Genomic DNA, 10,587 nt, shown 5'->3' with positions numbered 1-10,587 from the left:
CTTATGCGCACACGTACGATTGACTGAGTTAAACAGTATATTTGCTGGAGCTTTGAAACGTCAATAAACCCGCATCAGCGATTAAAACTTGTGATTATGATGCCGCCAAAACTTAAAAAAAAAAAAAAAAAAAAAAAAAAAATATATATATATATATATATATATATATATATATATATATATATATATATATATATATATATATATATATATATATATATATCCACAAAACTTTATGAAGTCCAAATTCCAAATCACATTTTAATATAAGAACAGAATTTTATTTCTTTACCATTAATTGATTATGAACACAATAAAATAACACAAACATATTAAAAATGAAACAATAAATAAAGAAAAGGCTTGCACTCAACAAAACAAATGGCGGTCACAATCGATCAGTATTTTCAATACTGTATCTCCCGATTTTCATCATGCTCTCTTTCTCTTGTCACTGAGATGTATTTATAGTGCATTTTACTGCTTAATTCAAGTAGAATGGGTTAGGCATGGTTGTTAAAGAGTGATGTTAAAGAGAGAAGTAATAAGATGATTTATATGGAAACGATGCTGGAGATGATCAAGAAATACGAAGCTAGCCAAGCCTAAGCTACCCTTACTAGGGCATGTGGGCATAACAAGCGTCACTCAAAGGTAAATAAATCCTATGTTTTGTATTCCTAATTTCTGATCGTATACATGTATGTTATATATACATAACACTTACTATACTATTTTGGGAACAATTTTTAAAATGTATGCACAATTTTGCTGTTTTTACCAGGGGTTCTAAACGCATTAGCTATTTAACATAGGTTTGGTATGCCCGCCATACAGTGAATTCACGTTAATCTCGTAACATGGGGCCCACTGTGTGTGTGTGTGTTTGTGTGTGTGTATATATTGTATATATATATATATATATATATATATATATATATATATATATATATATATATATATATATATATATATATATATATATATATATATATATATATATATATAAAATCCAATTCCACCTTATAAGCCTTTAGATGGCCTTTAGATGGCAGTTCCCCATGACAAATGCCTCTGCTTTTTTTCACCCCAATATATTATTTACCAATGTGAAATGGCGTTGAATTTCTCACCTGATTCCTAATATTTCCCGTGCTAGCTGTCAATTGAGACCCATTTTGAAGAATCCAGTGGGCACTAGTCCCTGAACCGAATTTGCGTTTGCGTGTCTAATGTAATTTCACATCTACGGCACCAGGCGGTGCAGTTGCGCTCTGGTTGTCAAAGTGTGCGGGAGTTTTAAACTTTTTCTATCGCTATCAACATTTTTTGTTTGTTTTCTAAAAATCAATCAATCAAAAAAAATCATCACAATCTTTTCTGCCATTGTATTCCGCTTAAAACATTTAAGATATTGGTGTTAATGTTCCAGATGAATTTACATTTATTATTAGGGTTTATTCATTTATTTCTTCAGAATCAATCGGTTCAGTTGGTCAACAATGTTTCTAGTCTGTAGAATTGACATGTTTTTCTTTAATTCCATGCACTTTTTCGGATTCAATAAGCTGTAACCTGTATAAACCCTGTAAAAAATAAGTACAAAAGTACAATAAGAAAGCTTATTTAAGTAGGGTTTTCTTTTGCTAATATTAAAAAAGATACAAGTTTAGACATGCTTATACAATTTTCATAATGATCTCATTTATAGTCACTGCAACGAGTTGGGGAGGAGGCGCTACATGTTTTCGCTTTACCTAGGGAGGATTTTGCAAAATAAAAAATTTTAGAAGCACTGACGAAGGGTGACAGGCGATGTACGCTCCGAATGGTTCAACAGCCAATTGTAAGGAAACAATAGACACAAATTTACACCAACTGACAGTTTAAGTCTTCATTTAACATCATGCTTGTTTTTGTAATGTGAGAAAATGGTACAATTTGGAGAAAACCCATGCAGGCCCGAAAGAACATATCAACTAAACTTCACACAATAATGCTCATTTTGAAGCCACAACCTCAGAAGTGTCCGCCCGCTATCCTGCCTGCTTATCGTTTACTATCAGTAAGCTAAAAAAATGCTTCCTGAAAAATACAGTGTCAACCTTGGTGCAAACTCAAAACCTCTCGGAGTGCTAACCACTCTGACATCGCTTTGCTCCATTGATGATAAAAAAAAAAGCCGGAAAAGCCATGTTAAATTGAGTGAGATTCAGAATGTGAAGCGTCACATCTGAAGACTGTTTGAATCCATGCGCGAGATTCCCCCCAAAGAACGTTTTGGCCAACTCCAAATTATAACACTTTGCCTGTAGGCTACCTATGCCTTGACAACCGGGGTTGCTTAAAAAAATCATTAGCGTGCCTTTTTTGTGCCGAAAATCACTGTCTTGCCGTGACGTCCGTTGAGCAGAGGCGGGTGACATTATTTTGTGACGCTATCGTAGAAGCATACGCAGATGATCAACGCCGGTTCAACGCCGGTTCAAATGCATCTCCACACTTCAGTGATCCAGCCAGCTTCCCACGCATGTGTCATGTTGCGAGGACTGGCAGAAAACAGAACAGCATCCAAATTACCCCCGAAATCATTACAGCCAACATTCGATCGCTATCTACTTCATTCCTTTTCTATGATGTCTCATTCTTCAGTTCATTTTTAAAAATAGTGCTTGCTTGCTGTCATTTATGTAATAGCGTATTGGGAGCCTATCAGAGGAGGCTTTGTTTGAGACAAAGGGCAAACACCCCAAAATTGCCTTTACTACAAATAGGTACTTTTGGGCTCAGGACAACAAGTGCATATTTATGTGTTTTGTGTATGAACTTTTGTAACGTTATCGATTAGAACGTAATGTACTGTACTCCAGTTATTGAATGACCCACATACCGGATTTCAGATTCAAGCCTGGTGCAGATACTTGCCACCTGGTGCCGCTGTGTGACAGCTTTCAAAGTTGTTCATGACTCAGCTGAAGCTTTCTCCTTAACCAATATGTCCCCAGTGATGTCTGCAAACGCCCTCTCTCTTCAGAGTCTTGACCAGCTGCAACATTATTGAAACATCCCACTCTTTGTTGTGCTCATGTTCATCAGATAATCATGTAATTGGACGTGATGTTCAACATAGATAGTCATGTAATTGGACGTGATGACAAATACTCCAATACTCCTGAACTGGGCCTGTAGCAGGCGTGCAAAGCTTTGTTTAGAGAAAGCCAGTTTGAAGTTTATCCTACAAACACTAAGATAAACATGCTGCAGTGAACTCTGAGTAATAAAAACAAAAAAAGACAAGTTGATCGTGTTATTGTAATGAACAACGTGCATCAATCGGCAGCTGTGGAGCGGAGTGTTGACAATCTCACTGATGGCATAAATGTTTACACTGATGAGTCTCTTGCTCTTTTTTTAAACTAGCTATTAAGAGATATTGGATGAGTCAATACTACACCACAACAAATAGTGGCCGGGGGCTTTAATCTACTACTCAAGGCATAAGAGGGTTGATTCTTGGATTTGAGGAATGGCATCTCTCATTTGACGCACTTGTTTGCCATTTTGTTTGTTTTGGGCTAAATGTATCTGGTTTTAATGAATACATTTACATTATGTACTGTGTGTATAGTTTAGACGTAATTTTACACACACACAATTGTACACATACACACACACATTTATAAGGTCCCAGTCAAAAGTTTGAAAACACCTCCAAATTTAAATGCTCTCCAACACATTAAGGCGTCAAGAAATCCTAGCTACCACTTGCCAATTTACAGCTTAAATTCATTCCTGGTCAAAATGCATTTTTCCCCTAGTTTTGTAAATGTTTTTAAAGGCATTAATAATTTAAATTATTTCTGATTTTTTTTCCTTCAACCTCTCAAATTTTTCAGTGGCATCAGTTCTATCATACATATGTGGGTTGAATTTATTAACACAGAAAAAAAATAGGAAAACCCACACAAAGACAAACAACCATTCTCACACACAAACACAACTAAGGACAATTTGGAGAGCCCTATATACTTACCAAGCATGTTTTTGTAATGTGGGAAGAAATCAGAGTACCAGGAGAAAAATCCACGCAGGTACTGGGAGAAAATTCTGAGAAAGGCAGAAAGTGAACAGGCGGTTCGTGCTAACCATCCATATCTTAGAAAAAAAACCAAACCTCCTATAATCTGGCTATCCCTAAAAACTAACTGCAAATCCATTGCCAAGGGGGAGCAATCTATCCATAGGCCTATTGTGAATCACACTGCCAAGAAGGCAGATGGGTGGAAGAGTGGCTAGCAGGTCCGCCTCACAGTTCAGAGTCCCGAGTTAAATTCCGGTATTTCTGTATGGAGTTTACATGTCATCCAGGAGCTCGCATGGGTTCCCTCCGGGCACTCCGGCTTCCTCCCACAAAACATGCATGGCAGGTATATTGGTATGATTGGGTGTATGAGTGCTTGTTTGTACCTATGTGTCCTGCAATTGGCTGGCAACCAGTTCAGAGTGTTGCTCGCCTACTGCCTGAAGACAGCGGGGATAGGCACCAGCAAGTCTGTGACCACAGTCAGGATGAACGGCCATAGAAAATCGATGGATGAATGGACTGCCAAGAAGAACACCATTTCTTCAAGATAACAATAAAAGTTTTTGAGACACAACAAAAGTGGAAGAAGGTGCTTTGGTCAACTGAAACCAAATTTGATTTTTTTTGGGCTGGATGCAAAATATTGTATTTGACCTAAAAGTAAAAATGCAATAATTTTGAAAACCCTTTCCCCCACCGTCGAACATGGTGGTGACAGTATCATGGTCTAGGACTGCTATTGTTCAGCAGGGACTGGGAAGATATAGTTGATGGGAAGATGGATATAGGTAAATACAGAGCAATTTCGGAAGAAAAGCTGTTAAGAGTCTGCTAAAGGCGTGAGACCGGGACATAAAGCGAAATGCATGATGAAATGGTTCAAAAGTACGTACAGTACATCCAGTTGTTCGAATGGCCGAGTAAAAGTCCACACCTGACTCTGACAATGTATGGAAAGACCTGAAAATTGCTGTTCACAAAATCTAATTTGAACTGGAGATTTTTGCAGGGAATAATGTGCAAAAGAATACAGTCTGAAAACGTGCCAAACTGAAAGTAAACCAAAACTTAATGAACAATTCTATGCTTTCAACATTGTAGGAGCACGTCTCAGGACGCCCCCTTCCTGTTTCAACATACTTGTGTACCAGTGCACAAACAAGGCCCATAAAAACAAGGATGAGCGAGTATAGGCCTGCGCAGAGCCCTGACCTCAATCGGATTAAACACCAATAGGGTGAATTGAAGTAGTGAGCGACAAGGCCTTCTCTTCCAACATGAGTGTGTGACCTCACCAATGCGCGTCGGGAACAATGGGAAAGAAATCCCATTAACATCTCTTCATTTTTGTGGACTGCTTTGCCAAATAATTTTGAATCACGATGAATCCTATAAGTTAAGCATGAATCTGGACTTAAAGGGACACTGTGTAAGAGTTGACAGTTTTTCATCACGGACAGCAGGGGGTTCTGCATTTATCATTGTCCGTAGCTATAACAGAGATAGCAGTACTTAAAAGGAAATTGCTAGCTTGCCCATGCTAATCGAGTTTGTTAACTTGTAAGCAAAGGGAATCATTGTCGGTGTTTTAAAAATACTTTGAGATAATTAATAATGAGTAGTTATCTTCACCCAAACTCACATTTAACCTTAGCAGTTGTTTTTTTAAGTGTGTGTGTGTGTGTGTGTGCGGGGGTGTGCGTGTGTGCGTGTGTGCGTATGTGGGGGGGTTTACATTACTATTATGATAGTCGATTTTGAAAAATAGACCACAACACAGCAGAAGAACACAACACTTCTTGTAATGGCTTGTGCGATAACGCGGAGCCATTCACATATGTACTTTTAGGCCATTCATAATACGCAGTGTTTTCCCAATCATTCTATGGTTGTAAGGTGTGTGCCGCACGCGCGCATGTGTGTTCCAATATGTTTTCAATATTTTAAATGTTTAAAAGGTTTAAGTGTACGGGAGGTGTCACACTACATAGCTTTAAAATGACATTGGCTCATTCAAGTTGATGCCACTGAAATTCTAGGAAGAAACTCTTTGAGGCTTTGAAAATAATACTCTCATAAATCTTGAAAAATTGAGACCAATTCATTAAATTACAAAGAGAAGAAGCAAGTCCAAACAAAACAATCCTTCAATGTTAGATTAGCGTCTTTAGTAAGTGGAATGAGTTTTTGTGTTCATTGAAAAATTAACAGCTGTATGCTTCATAGACTGATATCACATTCATCTTTACTTTTATCTGTTGATCTCACGATGTTTGAGGATTATGAAGGTTACTAACATTCTGCAAACATCTCACCTTTTCATTGAACTGAGACACAGTGACCTAAGTATGCTGAAATAATTTCGACTTTCTTCCCGGAAACACAAGAGGTGACTTGAAGGCGGAGCCAACGAGCGAGCGTGGGCACAGCAATTTCCTCTCTTGTACACTTCAAATTGTAGGTGTTAGTATATACCATATATATCCAACACTTGCGTCATACCATTCGCTGACACGGGCGAGATTTCTCTGACTAACAGCAGCAGCACCAGCAGCGGTAGTGGAGGAAATGTCCATATTTGGTCCAATGTCCCAATCAAAGAGATTTACGAGATTGACCAAACTTGAAAAGCAGACCTCCGAACATGGAATGCATTACTTCCGGAAGGCCTCGGTATCTCACACCGACGTGATCAAATGTACACAATGTGAAGGACAGAGCAAACAGCTGTGTTGTCATGGACAAGAGGCTTCTTATGACGAGCCACGTGGGTGACTGTCTCCATGGTAACCTCAAAATCCACCACAGGAACCGTTGGGCGGGTGAAACAGAGAGAACACAAGATGTTTGAAGTGGGAAAAACCTCACTTTTTTATTTCAAGGCAAACGTGTCCATTCATTCTCTCATGCTACAAAAATAAAACGCTTCAAAGTCACAAGTTAGAACATTACAAGCAGTAGTATTCAAATGTTTTGTTTGTATAACATCATCATTGACGGCTCAGGAAAATTATGAACTGCGGAGAGTATATTTTATATGCATACATGACATGGTGAGCGGCCATTGATTATTTCTTACCTGCGGCGCTACCTAAACATGCGACATCTATCTAAGTGGGCCTTTTTTTGTAATTCAGATGTATGGCGCGACCTCCTTTGATCTTCTTTCTCGGGTTAATAAAGTAGAAGCGAGACTGTTTTTCAAAGGACAGGCCAGCGTAATGAAGTGCACCGGGCATCAACATGCATTAGTTCAAAGGCTTAAGTACAACGGCTAATGCAAGTCAAGTGCAGACTAATGGGAGAAAAGCATTCTTGTGCTTACCTTTTTTCCCATAATGCAATCAGTCAGTGGGCACAAGCATTATAGAGAGACAATGTACATCATGTTGTGGTGACTGGTGTACTTCTCACTGCTCATATTTGTCCAAACTATATGTAATAATAGATGACTAAATTTACTGTTAAACAAGATTTTTTCACAGGGTCCACATTTAATTTTTAAAACTGACGGATAGGTCAGGTCATCTGAAGATCAAATTAAAGGTAAAAAAAGGAAAATGTCCAAGTGTTTTATTAACAAATAAACAACATTCAAAATTGCAATATGAACAATAAATTGTTTTAAACTTAATTGATTTGATTATTGATTAACCAATTACAATCTTAAAATCCGTGAATCTTTTAAAAAAAATTAGTTAAAATGTTGTATTTTACTACTTTCAAAATATTCCTTACCAACTGTTATTATAATTGGACATTATAATTATAATGGAATAAATGAAAAAGTGGAAGCACGGTGGAAGGCTGGTGGCAGAAACATGCTGAGCAGTGCAGCTTCAGTAAACAAGACGTTTCACTTCTCGGTTTGAAATATCGGTACCTCAAAACACATATTTAACAAGAAATTAAATCATCAATGTGCCGATTGTAATTTATATGTATATATTTAACTGTGGAAAGTGTAAAAAATACCATGATCTAGGTCCTTTAAAATCCAAACTACAAACTTTTGTGAAGTTTTGGGAAGCCAAAAACATGAAATAAAGTGGTCGGTAAGCATTTGTGCACTCAGATAAGAGAAGCATACGTGGACCCTTTATCTTCACACCTAAAAAATGTTTTCCCCATGTGATTAAACAACATGAGGAGACATTTTTGCAGCCTCATCTTTTTTGTAACACTGAAAAGCTTGTAGATACCGACATGGACATTGCTTTGATTATGAAGCAAAATTGAAAGAAAATATCTGTCACATCTGCAGTGACCCAAAAATGTTCTCACTTTTCAGTATGAAATCACTGCAAGGTCTCATGTCTCTCAAGATGGTCACGTGTTTAAAGTGCGTGACCTTTCTCATTCAAATCCTGTTTATTGCAGCTACGTTTTTTTTTTTTTTGTAGAACATAGGTGGGTGGATTGGGAAAGTGTATGGAAATCTCTGGCGGAGTTGCATGGAGTGCTGAATTATGTAATAACTTTGCTTTCAAAGCCACTGGCCTACATACTGTATCTCTATTGTCCAAAATTCCTCTCATTATTTGACGCACTGCTGCAAAATTAAAAAAGAAATTTTGTAACTCTGAATTGCATTCCATGTATTAATGTAAGCTCTTTTAGTTCATTGTAGAATACTCAAATGTTTTGTAAAAAACTACATGTTATAACAAAAATGATCAATTTTGTTCTAATGAATACACCATAAGAAACAATGTGTTGTAAACCTATTTGCACATACAGAACTCATGACACCATAGTGCCCTCGAGATATTCCTAAGTCACCCCAAAAAGTAGAGATTTTATATTGAGCATCATATTCATAGTGGCCTCCTAAGTAGCCGTTATTTTGCAGGACATGCTGGTGCAAATGTCTACCACGTCAAGCCAAAACGTCATTGTTGACAACTTTGGTTTCAGAACTGCAGCAATTCTACTGTTTTTACAGAGCTGAGGGCATAAGCATTTTACCTGTGAACATTGTCGAATACCATCAACATGATTTCGGTGCGGTAGAGAGAAGCTACGAACAGACGAGAGAATGTGACGTAACCGAGATGTGGAAAATCTGCATTTAAGTCATATTCACGCCACAGAGGTGATAGCTTGGATTCACGGTTCATAATTTAAAAGTTATTGGTATAAGAGATGGGATAATAATGGACATTTTATTGGACGAAACCATCATGTTAACAACTATTTTGCCAAACTCAAAGGCCAGTCTTGCAAATTGTTATGCAGTTTAAAACTAAAAATAGGCTTGAATAAATTGTTGAATTTCTGTTACATTACATAGACATTATTGCAAAAACAAACCTGAACAAATGAAACTGTAAAAACTGGTTACTCTGAATTTCTCCCAGATGGAAGCACAGGTAAGCACTACCTGCATGGCGTTTCCGTCATAAGTTCCAGTCGCATCCAGGTGTTAGCAGTGTTGGCCATCTCCCCCTGACTGATGTTCTAAAGCTGTCGAGCTGGCAGCTTTCCTCTGAGCCATACCACTGCCTCAGATTGCTTGGGTTGTCATATGTGCCTTGAATGAGGACACTCAGCCTTGCTTGAGGCATCTTCCACACTTCAGACCGCTTGATGGTCCTGTTGACCACTCCTTCCCAGGTAGCCCATCATCCTTGCCCCATCGACTGAGCGGCTTGATCTTTACTGAGCTTCCTCATGCCTGACTACCACTTGAATCACCAGATCTTTCCTCTCCTTTCTCGATGCCTTCGACCAAAACGTGGGGGCTGTTCCCCACCCCAAGCTGGTTCTCCCTGACTTTGTCCTGCCAACAACTTCTTTTGCATGAGCCTACTGATGGCCTGGTCAACAGCCTCTTCTGCCTTCCATTTGCATCCCGTTCACAATGGTGCCTTAGTGTTTTGTACAAACGGGTCAGTTGAGTAAAGTTCAATGGTAACTGCAGTGGGGTCATCCCAAACAGGGCTATGTTGGACAGGCTTCGAGGTAGACCAAGCCACTTGTGTATGAAGCTGTTGGCTTTGGCATCCATTTTCATTACTGTGGATGGGGGGATCTCACACAGCTTCAGGGGCCACCTAAGGCGCTAATAGAGGGTGAATTGATAACACCAGACTTTAAGCTTCCCTGGTAGTTGGCACTTATCAATCCTCCCCAGCCCATCTGTAAGTTGCTGCATTATGGCGGCAGGCATGTGGGTGTCAGACAGCTCAGCTGTATACAGCCTTCCCAAGCTTCAAACTGGTTGTTCAGCAAACAATGGAATCCTCTCTCCATCTACAATGAAGGAGATAAGGTAATACCTTCTTCCGTTCCGAATCAAAAGGCCGCGTGATTTTGAGTGGTTTTGGTTTGATCCTCATTCGGGCCCATTTGAGGAGTTCTTCAAACCTCTTCAAGAGCCTGGAAAATGCAAAATAAATATACATGCAAAATAACATACAGTTTTCTTGAATGAAGAATAGGAATCAACCGTTTGAAATACATTTGAAGCACTTTCTGCTTAATGCGGAATATTTGCAGCG

This window comes from Hippichthys cyanospilos, chromosome 1, assembly GCF_059441005.1.
Source record: "Hippichthys cyanospilos isolate Australia breed blue-spotted pipefish chromosome 1, RoL_Hcya_1.0, whole genome shotgun sequence".
NCBI lineage: Eukaryota > Metazoa > Chordata > Actinopteri > Syngnathiformes > Syngnathidae > Hippichthys > Hippichthys cyanospilos.
The sequence above is the reverse complement of the archived record's forward strand: the minus strand, read 5'-3'. Positions refer to the sequence as shown.